This window comes from Macaca mulatta, chromosome 8 (assembly GCF_049350105.2).
Source record: "Macaca mulatta isolate MMU2019108-1 chromosome 8, T2T-MMU8v2.0, whole genome shotgun sequence".
Classification (NCBI taxonomy): Eukaryota; Metazoa; Chordata; class Mammalia; order Primates; family Cercopithecidae; genus Macaca; species Macaca mulatta.
Window position 1 is genome coordinate 111,192,526 of NC_133413.1, and position 12,116 is coordinate 111,204,641.

Consider the following 12,116-nt stretch of genomic DNA (forward strand, 5'->3'; position numbering starts at 1 on the left):
TATTAGGTTGACGCAAAAGTAATTGTGGTTTTTGCCATTGAAAGTAATGACAAAACCTGCAATTACTTTGGCACTAGCCTAATAATACGCAATAGGGGTGTGTGTGTGTGTGTGTGTGTGTGTGTGTGCATGTAAACAACTATAAAGGGAGACGGTTTTCTTCAAATATCTTACAGTCTTATTTAAAAGTCCCATTTATCTCCCATGAGTATGTGGCTGGTATGTATCATACATCTCAGTCCACAAAAACAGGCACTAAAGAAATAATATTTTCATCATTTTCTGTAGCTCAACTTAATTCTATCTTGTGTCACTATTCCACTGGGGTGGCAAAATGCAGGGTCACTCAGTTTGGGATTTACTCTTCCACCCACTTTCCCCCAGTTTTGTGACTAAATGGGAAGCCTACCTGGTGTCAAGATGTAGTGGATGGATGTCATGTCATCTGGTTAGGCGGGTAACTGCCAGGGCACCCCATGCTCAACCCCATGCTCGGTGAGCACTACAAGAGCTTGTATTTCCTTCTCCCGCTACTATGCTACCCATGGGCGCTCAGGGATGGCTCTGCTGCTCCTGTATGATTCTTCAGTGTAGGAAGCTCTGGGAGGCTGCCTAAGCCCCATCTGGCAGGTGATATGATATAGCCACTTCTTCGTTAGGGTCTTGCAACTTCCTTAGGGATCTATAGGAAAACGCAAGTTTCATTGCTGCTCACACCCTCACGTTCCACACCCTACTTGGGCATCTTACGGTCTTCCCAGGGCTTAGCTTGTGGTATGAGGACAAGACCGCTTTCTCTGGAACCCACCAATGCCCACACTAAATTATTTCCCTTGCGGCTTTCCTTGTTTTCCCCCTACCCAGGAAAATATATTTTCCAGACTGTGTTTGGGAAGCTTTCTCATTATGTATTCTCCTAAATATTTGGTTTAGATAGTTAAAAGATGTAAAAATGTTCCCTAAATTGATATATTGATTCAATGCATTCACCAATGTATTGAAAATCCCAGCATGTTTTTTGGGAACATTCATAAGCTGATTCTAAAATGTATATAGAAATGCAAGAGGCCAAGACTACTACAGACAATATTAAAGAAGAAGCAAGTTGGAAGATAATCTATCAGATAAAAAAGACTTACTATAAAGCTACAATAATTAAGGCAGAATAGTAATGGTACAAGAATAGGCAAGTAGACCAATGGAACAAAATAGGGAGTCAAAGAACAGACCCACACATTAATGGACACTTGATTTATGACAAAAGTGGCATGTTGAGCCATAGCAGAAAGGACAATCTTCTTACTAAGTGGTTCTGGGTCAATGGGATATCCATACACAAACATCAATTTCAGGTGGACTATAGCCCTAAATGTGAAAGGTCAAAGAATAAGTTTCTAGATATCACAGCAGAAGATCCTAATGACCATAAATTAACTTTTTAAAAAATTTGAGATAGTCTTGCTCTGTCATGCACGGCTTGCTGCAGCCTCAACCTTCCCACTCAAGTGATCCTCCCATCTCAGCCTCCTGAGTAGCTGGGATTACAGGTGTATGCCACTACATCCAGCTAATTTTTTTAAAGTTTTTTGTAGAGACTGGTCTTATTATGTTGCCCAAGCTGATCTCCAACTCCTGGGCTCAAGCGATCCTCCCACCTCAGACTTCCAAGGTGCTAGGATTATAGGCGTGAGCCACCAGGCCCAGCCCAATTAAATTTTTAATTGGGCTGCTTTAAAATTAAGAAGTTTTCTTTTTATCATGAAAAGATACCACTGAAAGACTGAAAAAGCAAAAATGAGAAAAAATATTTGTAGCACATGTACCCACCCCATCTGTCAAGGAAGCTGGTTGGGGTTCATGACTTCAGAGCAGAAAAAAGCGATGGCAGAGAAAAGAGAGTGCCACCCTGGCTTTTGAGTTTCCAAAAGCTTGATCCTTCAGGGAACATAAAAGACTTACAACATAAACCAAATGTTTATTTTTTGTAAATAGACTCACATCCAGAATATATAAAGAAGTTCTACAGAGGTGTTGTTTGTTTGTTTGTTTGGTTGGTTGGTTGGTTGGTTGGTTGGTTGGTTTTTTTGTTTTTTGTTTTTTTTTACTTTTTTTTATTATTATTATACTTTAAGTTCTAGGGTACATGTGCATAACGTGCAGGTTTGTTACATACGTATACTTGTGCCATGTTGGTGTGCTGCACCCATCAATTCGTCAGCACCCATCAACTCGTCATTTACATCAGGTATAACTCCCAATGCAATCCCTCCCCCCCCCTCCCCATAATAGGCCCCGGTGTGTGATGTTCCCCTTCCCGAGTCCAAGTGATCTCATTGTTCAGTTCCCACCTATGAGTAAGAACATGCGGTGTTTGGTTTTCTGTTCTTGCGATAGTTTGCTGAGAATGATGGTTTCGAGCTGCATCCATGTCCCTACAAAGGACACAAACTCATCCTTTTTTCTGGCTGCATAGTATTCCATGGTGTATATGTGCCACATTTTCTTAATCCAGTCTGTCACTGATGGACATTTGGGTTGATTCCAAGTCTTTGCTATTGTGAATAGTGCCGCAATAAACATACGTGTGCATGTGTCTTTATAGCAGCATGATTTATAATCCTTTGGGTATATACCTAGTAATGGGATGGCTGGGTCATATAGTACTTCTAGTTCTAGATCCTTGAGGAATCACCATACTGTTTTCCGTAATGGTTGAATTAGTTTACAATCCCACCAACAGTGTAAAAGTGTTCCTTTTTCTCCACATCCTCTCCAGCACCTGTTGTTTCCTGACTTTTTAATGATTGCCATTCTAATTGGTGTGAGATGGTATCTCATTGTGGTTTTGATTTGCATTTCTCTGATGGCCAGTGATGATGAGCATTTTTTCATGTGTCTGTTGGCTGTATGCATTTCTTCTTTTGAGAAATGTCTGTTCATATCCTTTGCCCACTTTTTGATGGGGTTGTTTGTTTTTTTCTTGTAAATTTGTTTGAGTTCTTTGTAGGTTCTGGATATTAGCCCTTTGTCAGATGAGTAGATTGCAAAAATTTTCTCCCATTCTGTAGGTTGCCTGTTCACTCTGATGGCAGTTTCTTTTGCTGTGCAGAAGCTCTTTAGTTTAATTAGATCCCATTTGTCAATTTTGGCTTTTGTTGCCATTGCTTTTGGTGTTTTAGACATGAAGTCCTTGCCCATGCCTATGTCCTGAATGGTATTACCTAGGTTTTCTTCTAGGGTTTTTATGGTATTAGGTCTAACATTTAAGTCTCTAATCCATCTTGAATTAATTTTCGTATAAGGAATAAGGAAAGGATCCAGTTTCAGCTTTCTACTTATGGCTAGCCAATTTTCCCAGCACCATTTATTAAATAGGGAATCCTTTCCCCATTTCTTGTTTCTCTCAGGTTTGTCAAAGATCAGATGGCTGTAGATGTGTGGTATTATTTCTGAGGACTCTGTTCTGTTCCATTGGTCTATAACTCTATTTTGGTACCAGTGCCATGCTGTTTTGGTTACTGTAGCCTTGTAGTATAGTTTGAAGTCAGGTAGCATGATGCCTCCAGCTTTGTTCTTTTGACTTAGGATTGTCTTGGCAATGCGGGCTCTTTTTTGGTTCCGTATGAACTTTAAAGCAGTTTTTTCCAATTCTATGAAGAAACTCATTGGTAGCTTGATGGGGATGGCATTGAATCTATAAATTACCTTGGGCAGTATGGCCATTTTCACGATATTGATTCTTCCTATCCATGAGCATGGTATGTTCTTCCATTTGTTCGTGTCCTCTTTTATTTCACTGAGCAGTGGTTTGTAGTTCTCCTTGAAGAGGTCCTTTACATCCCTTGTGGTTGGTTGGTTTTTGAGACAGGGTCTCACTTTGTCACCCAGGCTGGAGTGCAGGGCTGCCATTACAACTCACTGCGCCTCGACCTCCTGGGTTCAAGGGATCCTCCCCCTCACTCAGCCTCCTAAGTAGCTGGAACTATAGGTGCATGCCTCCACACCTGGCTATTTAAAAAAATTTTTTTTAGTAGAGACGAGGTCTTACTATGTTGCCCAAGCTGGTCTCAAATTCCTGTGCTCAAGCAATCTGCCCACCTCAGTCTCCCGAAGTGCTGGGATTACAGACATGAGCCACCCCGCCCAGCCGAAAAGTTTTTAATAGAGTCATTATATTCTAATTTTCTCTCTCACATGCTATATGTAACTGTGTGCATTTAAAACTTTGGAGGAAAACAGTTTTAAGATAGGTTTATGGGACTTTTTTATTAAAGACAATACTGTACTCCTAAAAATTAAAAACCTGTCCGTTTTTCTTTCGACGTAATTTAACCCAAAGCCTCCCAAATTGGATGGGTACAAAAGTTTCACAATTTACAACTTTTAAAAAGTCATTTATTTGGCGTGGATGGGCCAGGACTGCAGATATAATTTCCTGCCACTAGATGTCTCTGACTCTTAAAGTAGCAGACTCGTGGGTTTTTGTCTATTTATACATACAGATCACCTACCTCCCTGTTAACAGAGTTTCATAATCCTCTTATGTAACGCTGGGTTGTCAGCTACAGTTAATCATCAGCTGGGAGATGGGCAGGCGGGGACCCCAAGGACTTCATGTCCTCGAGACAGGGCTGGACGTGTTGAGAGAAGGGTCTGACCAGGTGTGACCAAGTAAAACCCTATGACTCTGAAATTCATCCCCGCCTAGGCCAGGGAATGATGGAAAACAAAGAGCTGGCTGCTGCAGCACGTGACGGCTGGATGCGGAGACCACGGTATCCACTTCTTACAGTTGGGAGCCAGCAGAGGAGCTAGTGGGCCGGGAAAGCCCTCAGTCCTGCCTTTCGCCTTGGCTGGCTGCGGGCGCCACTTGAAAACACGCCAGTCACGCCTCTCCCAACCCTACCCCCATCCGCTGGAACCTAAGGGCCGGCAGAAGCCACGAATTCTCTCCGGAATCCTGGAGCACATCTCCAGGGCATCTAATCAGTCTGTTTTCCATGGTGTTTTCCTGTATGCTTCTGTCTGCCAGACTAGACAGAGAGGCCCAGAGGGCACAAACCTTGTCTTGTTCAGCACCACATCCAATTATTTTTGTACACAGTAGGCAAGTGTTCATTGAAATCAATGTGTGATTAGAAAAACTGCCTGAAAGACTGATGAAATAATCACTGATAAGTTATTGAATCTTAAGAAATCCTGGCCGGGCACGACGGCTCACGCCTGTAATTCCAGCACTTTGGGAGTTCGAGGCTGACAGATCACCTGAGGTCAGGAAGTGTTCGAGACCAGCCCTGACCAACATGGTGAAACCCTGTCTCTACTAAAAGTACAAAAATTAGCTGGGTGTGGTGGCAGGCACCTGTAATTGCAGCTACTTGGGAGGCTGAGGTAGGAGAATCACTTGAACCTGGGAAGTGGAGGTTGCAGTGAGCAGAGATCTCGCCACTGCACTCCAGTCTAGGCAACAGAGTGAGGTTCCATCTCAAAAAAAAAAAAATCTTGTATCCTCTGATAAGAGAAATGGCTTCTCATTAATGGCCCCAAATTGTTATTTGGAGGCTGGTTTATGCAGCTCCTTAAATCCTATGCGTTTCAGTGGAAAAGTAAAGGGGATGAACTCTGGAGTAAAACTGTGTGGGTAAAACCCCAGCTCCAACATTTATCAGCTATGTGACTTTGGGCAAGCGATTTAATCTTTCTCCATCTCAATGGAGAACGGGAACAATAATAGTATTTATTTCATGGGTTTGTCATGGGGATTAAATAAGTTAAAAACTCATAGCAGGCTTCACACAGCTTCTGGCACATAGTGGTGTCTCAACAATGGTTCAGAATTAGGGTCCTAACAAGAATGCCTCCAGTTCAAACCCTTGTGTGTAACTGACAAGTTATCTAACCTCTTTAGGCCCCAGTTTATTCATTGTAAGTTGGGGGTAACAGTACTCACTTCATAGAGTTGGTATGGGCAGTAAGTGAGACAGGAAGCTTCTAGTCGGGCCACTGCTGTCATTGCCCTGAAGCACTTAGAACATGATGTGAACAGCCCGTGGATAGTCAGGCAGGCGCTTAGTAATCAGTCATCAAATTAACTTTCCCAACACTGGCACCCCCTGACTTTTCTTTAACTCTTTACTTTTGTAGAATTTTAGAAGGTATTTTTATGTTTATTATTTTACTTGGATCATAAAGCCCTTTTTAATCCCGAGGTTGGTTAGTGATGAGTGAAGCAATTGGGTCTCAGTATAGTGAGGCATCAGGCTATGTGGGGAGCCAAGAAGAGGGAAGATGCTTGTGCAGAGGGAAGGAGGGAGGAAGGAGAGTTTGGAAGGGGCCTGTGAGCTTCATCTAAGCCTCTAAGCTTCCTGCCCTTTTATGGTTGGTGGGGTTGTTTTAGAGCTCTTTTGAACATGCAGCAAAAGCTATGAATATTCACCCAGAAAACGGTACATGCACACAACATCCTCATTCATTTTCATAGACTTTATACAGTGTCAGATTGAGAATTGTGGCAGGCCACAATTTGGCACCCCTTTCGAATTGATTTTTTTAATTTAATATTTGTAGTAGTGTCAGTGAGAAACCAATTGTATACTAATGAAAATCACGCACCCCTTTGTGTCTGAGATTACAATCGATCACATACAAGCAGTTTTCTGAAACTCTTGAACCCATTTAAAAGTTAGGTAAATAGCTGACTGATTTCTGGTAGTCAGCACAACCCCATGAATTACTCTATTGATTGTGAATATCAAGTAGCTGTCCATGCAAAGTGTTCAGCAGAAAGAGCCCCAGTGAGGGGTATTCTCTTTCTCTCACTCGAGGCTGAGAGTGAAAGCGATTTAGATTTTTCCACTCTGGAAGGGTTGTGTGGGAGCCTTAGTTAGCTGACACCATTCTTCCGATTTACTCTAATGCTGTCTGTGGGCACTTCACAGATGAATGCCTCAGCACCTGCTGACCTGCCCACCCTTCAGTCCCCATCTGGATTCAGGTCCCAGGTTAAGACATGTGGACTAGACAGTCCGTGTTTAAACACCGACGAGGCCATTAGCAGCTCTGAACATGCAAATGCCTTACTCGGCACCTGAAGTACATAGAATAGGAAGAAGCGGCCAAGGAGGGAGAGAGGACAAAAGAAAAAGAGACTGCCTGAAAGTCAAGGAGTCCATGGAAGCTTTGAGAAGGGGCACCTTAATGCATTTTCTGGAAGGCTGGTGTTCTAGAATCCCCAGCCAAAGTGCCTTCTCTTTGCCAGTCAGGGCACTTGTCTCAGGTTTTTGGTTTGCTTTTTGGGACAAGGTCTCACTCTCACCCAGGCTGGGGTGCAGTGATGCAGTCATGGTTTACTTCAGCTTCTACCTCCTGGGCTTAAGTGATCCTCCCACCTCAGCCTGCTGAGAAGCTGGGACTATAGATACACCACCACATCCAGCTAATTTTATTTTTTGTAGAAACAGGGGTCTTGCTATGTTGCCCAGGCTGGTCTCAAACCCCTGGACTCAAGTGATCCTCCCACCTCGGCTTCCTGAAGTCCTGGGATTACAAGTGAGCCACTGGGCCCGACTCTGGTTTTGAATACAAGGCTGGGGGACAGACTCTTTATGGCTGAAAGGACTCCTGTGTAATATATTTATTCATGCCTCAACTGCCAGGCCCTAGGGGTCTTGATATCAGTTGGCAGGGAAAGCCGTTCTCAGACCTCCTGCCGGGTCATGTCCCAGCTCAGGGCCTTCCACAGCAGGTCTGAAAGAGGGTGTCCCTGGGGTGGGTTGGTCAGGAGATCAGGGGAGCTTTTGCATCTGTTTTCAGAGCCAGGAATCCATGGGTCTAATGGTTGTAATGATTTGGTTCATCCCCAACACAGTGGGGTGCTTGTCAGCAAGTTTGCGCCACAGCGAACACTTTGTGTGGGGAATCAGGACAGCAGTGAGAGGGCTGCGGCCACGGGGTGTCTGTCTTCTGGCCTCCAGGCAGCTTTTGCTGATGCTGACCAACTCAGTGCTAGGAGAGGCAGAATGGATGGCCCCCCTGGCCTGGCTGGCAGTGAAAATTTAGCAGTCAGTACTGGAACAGTGTCATGCCTCAGAGGCCTCAGAGAGAAGAAGGCAGTGTTACAGAAAGCAGTGGCTGTCAAAATGCAGCTCCTTTTGCAGCAGTAGCCACATCATCTGGGAGAGCTTGTAAGAAATGCACATTTTCGGCCGGGCGCGGTGGCTCAAGCCTGTAATCCCAGCACTTTGGGAGGCCGAGGCGGGCGGATCACAAGGTCAGGAGATCGAGACCACAGTGAAACCCCGTCTCTACTAAAAATACAAAAAATTAGCCGGGCGCGGTGGCGGGCGCCTGTAGTCCCAGCTACTCAGGAGGCTGAGGCAGGAGAATGGCGTGAACCCAGGAGGCGGAGCTTGCAGTGAGCCGAGATCGCGCCACTGCACTCCAGCCTGGGCAACAGCGTGAGACTCCGTCTCAAAAAAAAAAAAAAAAAAAAGAAATGCACATTTTCCTCAGATGCTGATACTTTGGGAAGCTGAGGCCGGATGATTGCTTGAGTGCAGGAGTTCGAGATCAGCCTGGAGAATATACCAAGACCTCATTTCTACTAAAAAACAAACAAACAGACATAAAAAACAGGCATGGTGGTGCACACCTTGTAGTCCCAACTACTTGGGAGGCTGATGTGGAAGGATTGCTTGAGTCTAGGAATTTGTGGTTACAGTGAGCTATGATGACGCCACAGCAATCCAGCCTTGGCAAGAGAGTGAGACCCTGTCTCTAAGAAAAAATTTTAAAAAAGAAGTACACATTCTCAGGCTCCACTCCAGACCCTTGGAATCAGAAGCTCTGGGGTGGGGCCTGGTGCAATGAGCCCTACAAGGGAGGCAGGCTGGGGGGCAGGCAAGGGTCTGGTTGTGCCATTCCAACACTCCCTTCACCCTTGGAGCCAGCCAGAATTCAGTCTTGGGGATGCGTGCAGGGAAGCTGCTGCTCTGCCACAGTCGGAAGTCTTCTCTGCGAAATCCTGCACTGCCCACAGCAGCCCCCGTGGCCAGACCCAGGAATCTGCAAAGCCCTGTGCCACGTGCCCCGAATGGCATGGGTCCCTGGCTCCTGAAAGGTGCTGAGGAGGCTGGGCCCCCACACTCACATCCTTTCTTGGGAACGGCCAGAGCTGCAGCAGACATGGATGAGGGGCTTCTGAGCAGGAGGGCCAGTGTGTACAAAACGCTGGGAGGTGAGTGGGCTGCCCAGGTCCCTTCTAATGGCCGACCCACTCCATGGTAAAAGAGCTGGAGAGGTGGCCTGCCGTCTCTGTGACTCCCCATGACTGAGGCAAGATGAATGCTCACTGTGGAGGACCTCCACGCTGTGGCTACATGGGGAAGGCTACTGTGTGTTTTCCCATAAGCCAAGGGAAGAGTACTGGGGCAAAGCAGATTACCTCATACTGAGAAGTACAGAGAGGCACAGGACACAGAAGCTTCTCCAGGGCTAGTCCCAGCCTGGGGGCCTCAGCTCCCAGGAGCACAGAGCCTGCGGAGAGACATGAGGAGGCCACCCCCGCTCCCGGGAGCCTTCCTCATCTGCTCTGCTGGCAGGAACTGCACCTGTGAAGTTAAAGCAGGGAGCCCAGCCAATGCAGAATGCAGATCTTCAAGCAGTGCACTTTATGTTGACCCTCTGTTTACTAGAACATAGATTCCTGAGTGCAATATAGATTCATCAACCCGTGTCCATTGGGAGAGTCCAAAATTTAAAAAAAAAAAAAATTTCAATAAACAAACAGTTCTCAAATAAGACCTGTGCAGTGCACCAGTTTTCACTATTAAACATCCACTTGGCCAGGGACAATACTTCTTTTGCATGGTGTGGTGGTGGAGCATACAGGCCCCGGGGGCGAACTCTCTGGGTTTAAATCTCAGCTCTGCCATTTACTGGCTCTGTGTCTTTAGGTAAGTTGCCTCACCTCTCTGTTCTCAGTTTCCACATCTGTAAAATAGGGTTATTAATAATAATAGCTACCTCATAGGAGCATTACAAAAATTAAATAAGTTAATGTACATAAATTGCTTAGGATAGTAGCTGGCACTCAGTTATAGGTGCGTTATGAATGTTAAATGTGCTATATGAGTGTTAAGCAAGATCTCAAAGGAAGCTGTGGTGGCTTTGTAATGTGTCACCCTGGCCAGGCTGAACTACATTTCCCAGAATTTCATTCCTTGTATATTTCAGTTAGGGCAGGCCACAAAAGAGATTCTTGGGAGATTTGAGGGTAGAAATGAAGCAGTAGCCAATTTGCAGCTCAAATGATCTGATGGCTCATCTGGTGTGCAGGGCCACCAGGACTGCCACTGCTCCATCTTCCCCTGGGTCCTCCTTCATCTGCTCTGACTACTGGGACAGGTGTGTATTTGGCCCCCATGACCAAAGGCAGCCACCCACACTACACCACCCAGGGCAGAGGAACTGGCAAGGGTCTCGGTCCATCCCTGCGGGTCTCTGGCCTGTGCTCATGGCTCTACCTGGTCCTTGATCTTCTCACGTTACCTCCATCTTCCCTCACCAACTTCCTGCCTTCTGGACTGCAAGCTGATTAATAAGAGTTCCACAGACAGCAAACATGAAAAATACGGGTAGAAAATCATCAAAGAAATAACAAAATAATTTTCTTAAGCTGAAGCACACAAATCTTCAAAGTGAAATATTTATAATATGAATAATTATATTTATAATACACAGAAAACCCTTTGTAATTGACAAGAAGGCACAAAAGAGAATGAAAGAGGCCAGACACAGTGGCTCCAGCCTGTAATCCCAGCACTTTGGGAGGCTGAGGTGGGCGGATTGCTTGAGGCCAGGAGTTTGAGACCAGCCTGGGCAATGTAGTGAGACCCTGTCTCTACAACTTAAAAGAAGAAGACAAAAAAGAAAGAGAAAATGAAAGAAAAGAAGACAAGAAAATGACAGTTGAGAGACAGGCAGCTCTTGATAGCCACAAACATCTGAAAAGATACCCAAACTCACCAGACATCAGAGAAATGCAAATTAAAGTAACTTTATGTCTACTAGACTGGAAAAAAAATGAAAATAGCTATGACACCTTTATTGGCAGTGATGCAGAGAAAAGGGAACTCTCACGCACTGTTGGAATTGCAAATGGCTACAGGCATTTGGGAACGCAATCTGGCAACATCTATTACAATAAAAGATTTTAATTTTTGACTTGACAGTTCTACTCCTGGGAGTCTACCCAACAGAAGCCGAAGCACCCAAGCTGAATGTACAAGGATGTTTACAGCCACATTATTTGTAATGGCAGACACCTGGGGGAGGGGTGAGGCCGAAGGAGGCAGAATAAATGATGGGGCATCGTGTGGTGGCTCAGCGTGTGGCAGGGAGGCTGGCATAGGCTGAGCTATGCTTAGTAGGTAGCCCTTTGCCCTCGAAGGCCAGGGTCTGCAGCTTGCACCCCAATTACAGGCTGCTCACAAGTCTCTCCATTTCTCCATCCCATGGAACCAAGGAGCTGGTGGTAACTCCTGCCACTCTGTCCTCATGGCCAGCAGAGGTGGCCTTCCTGCCCATGTCCCCTACTCCCCCACTTCTTGTTGGTGTATCACGGAGAAGGATGTTGAGTCCTGGATCTCTCCCTGACTAGGGCAAGGCTGCTCCCCTTCCACCAGAAGCACCTGGACTTCTACTCATACCCCTAGAAGTAGCCCCTCTTGCTTTCGGAGGTCCTTATCTTTGCTGGTTCTAGCTCCCAGCTGAGGTTCCTGAGGGAGGGGCCGCAGTACAGCAGACAAACATCCATATAATGTGTCCACACCATCATCGATGTGCACTGTGAATGCTGTCCCCACCTCTGTCCTATCTGCATTCCCATCTGTCCATCAGGGTAGACAGCAGCGACTCGTCTCTCTCTCTCTCTCTCTCTCTCTCAAGAACAGGGAAGCTCCATGGGGCGGGGAGCCTGCCCTGCGAGCCATTTTGTCCTCAGGTTGCTGGCTGGGTGAAATTTAGATAGCAGCGAACTTAGGAACATCCTTTTCCTGCTTTCCTCGCCCTCTCTTTTCCTCTCCCTTCCCCTAAAGCAGTGCCTTTGATAACGCAGA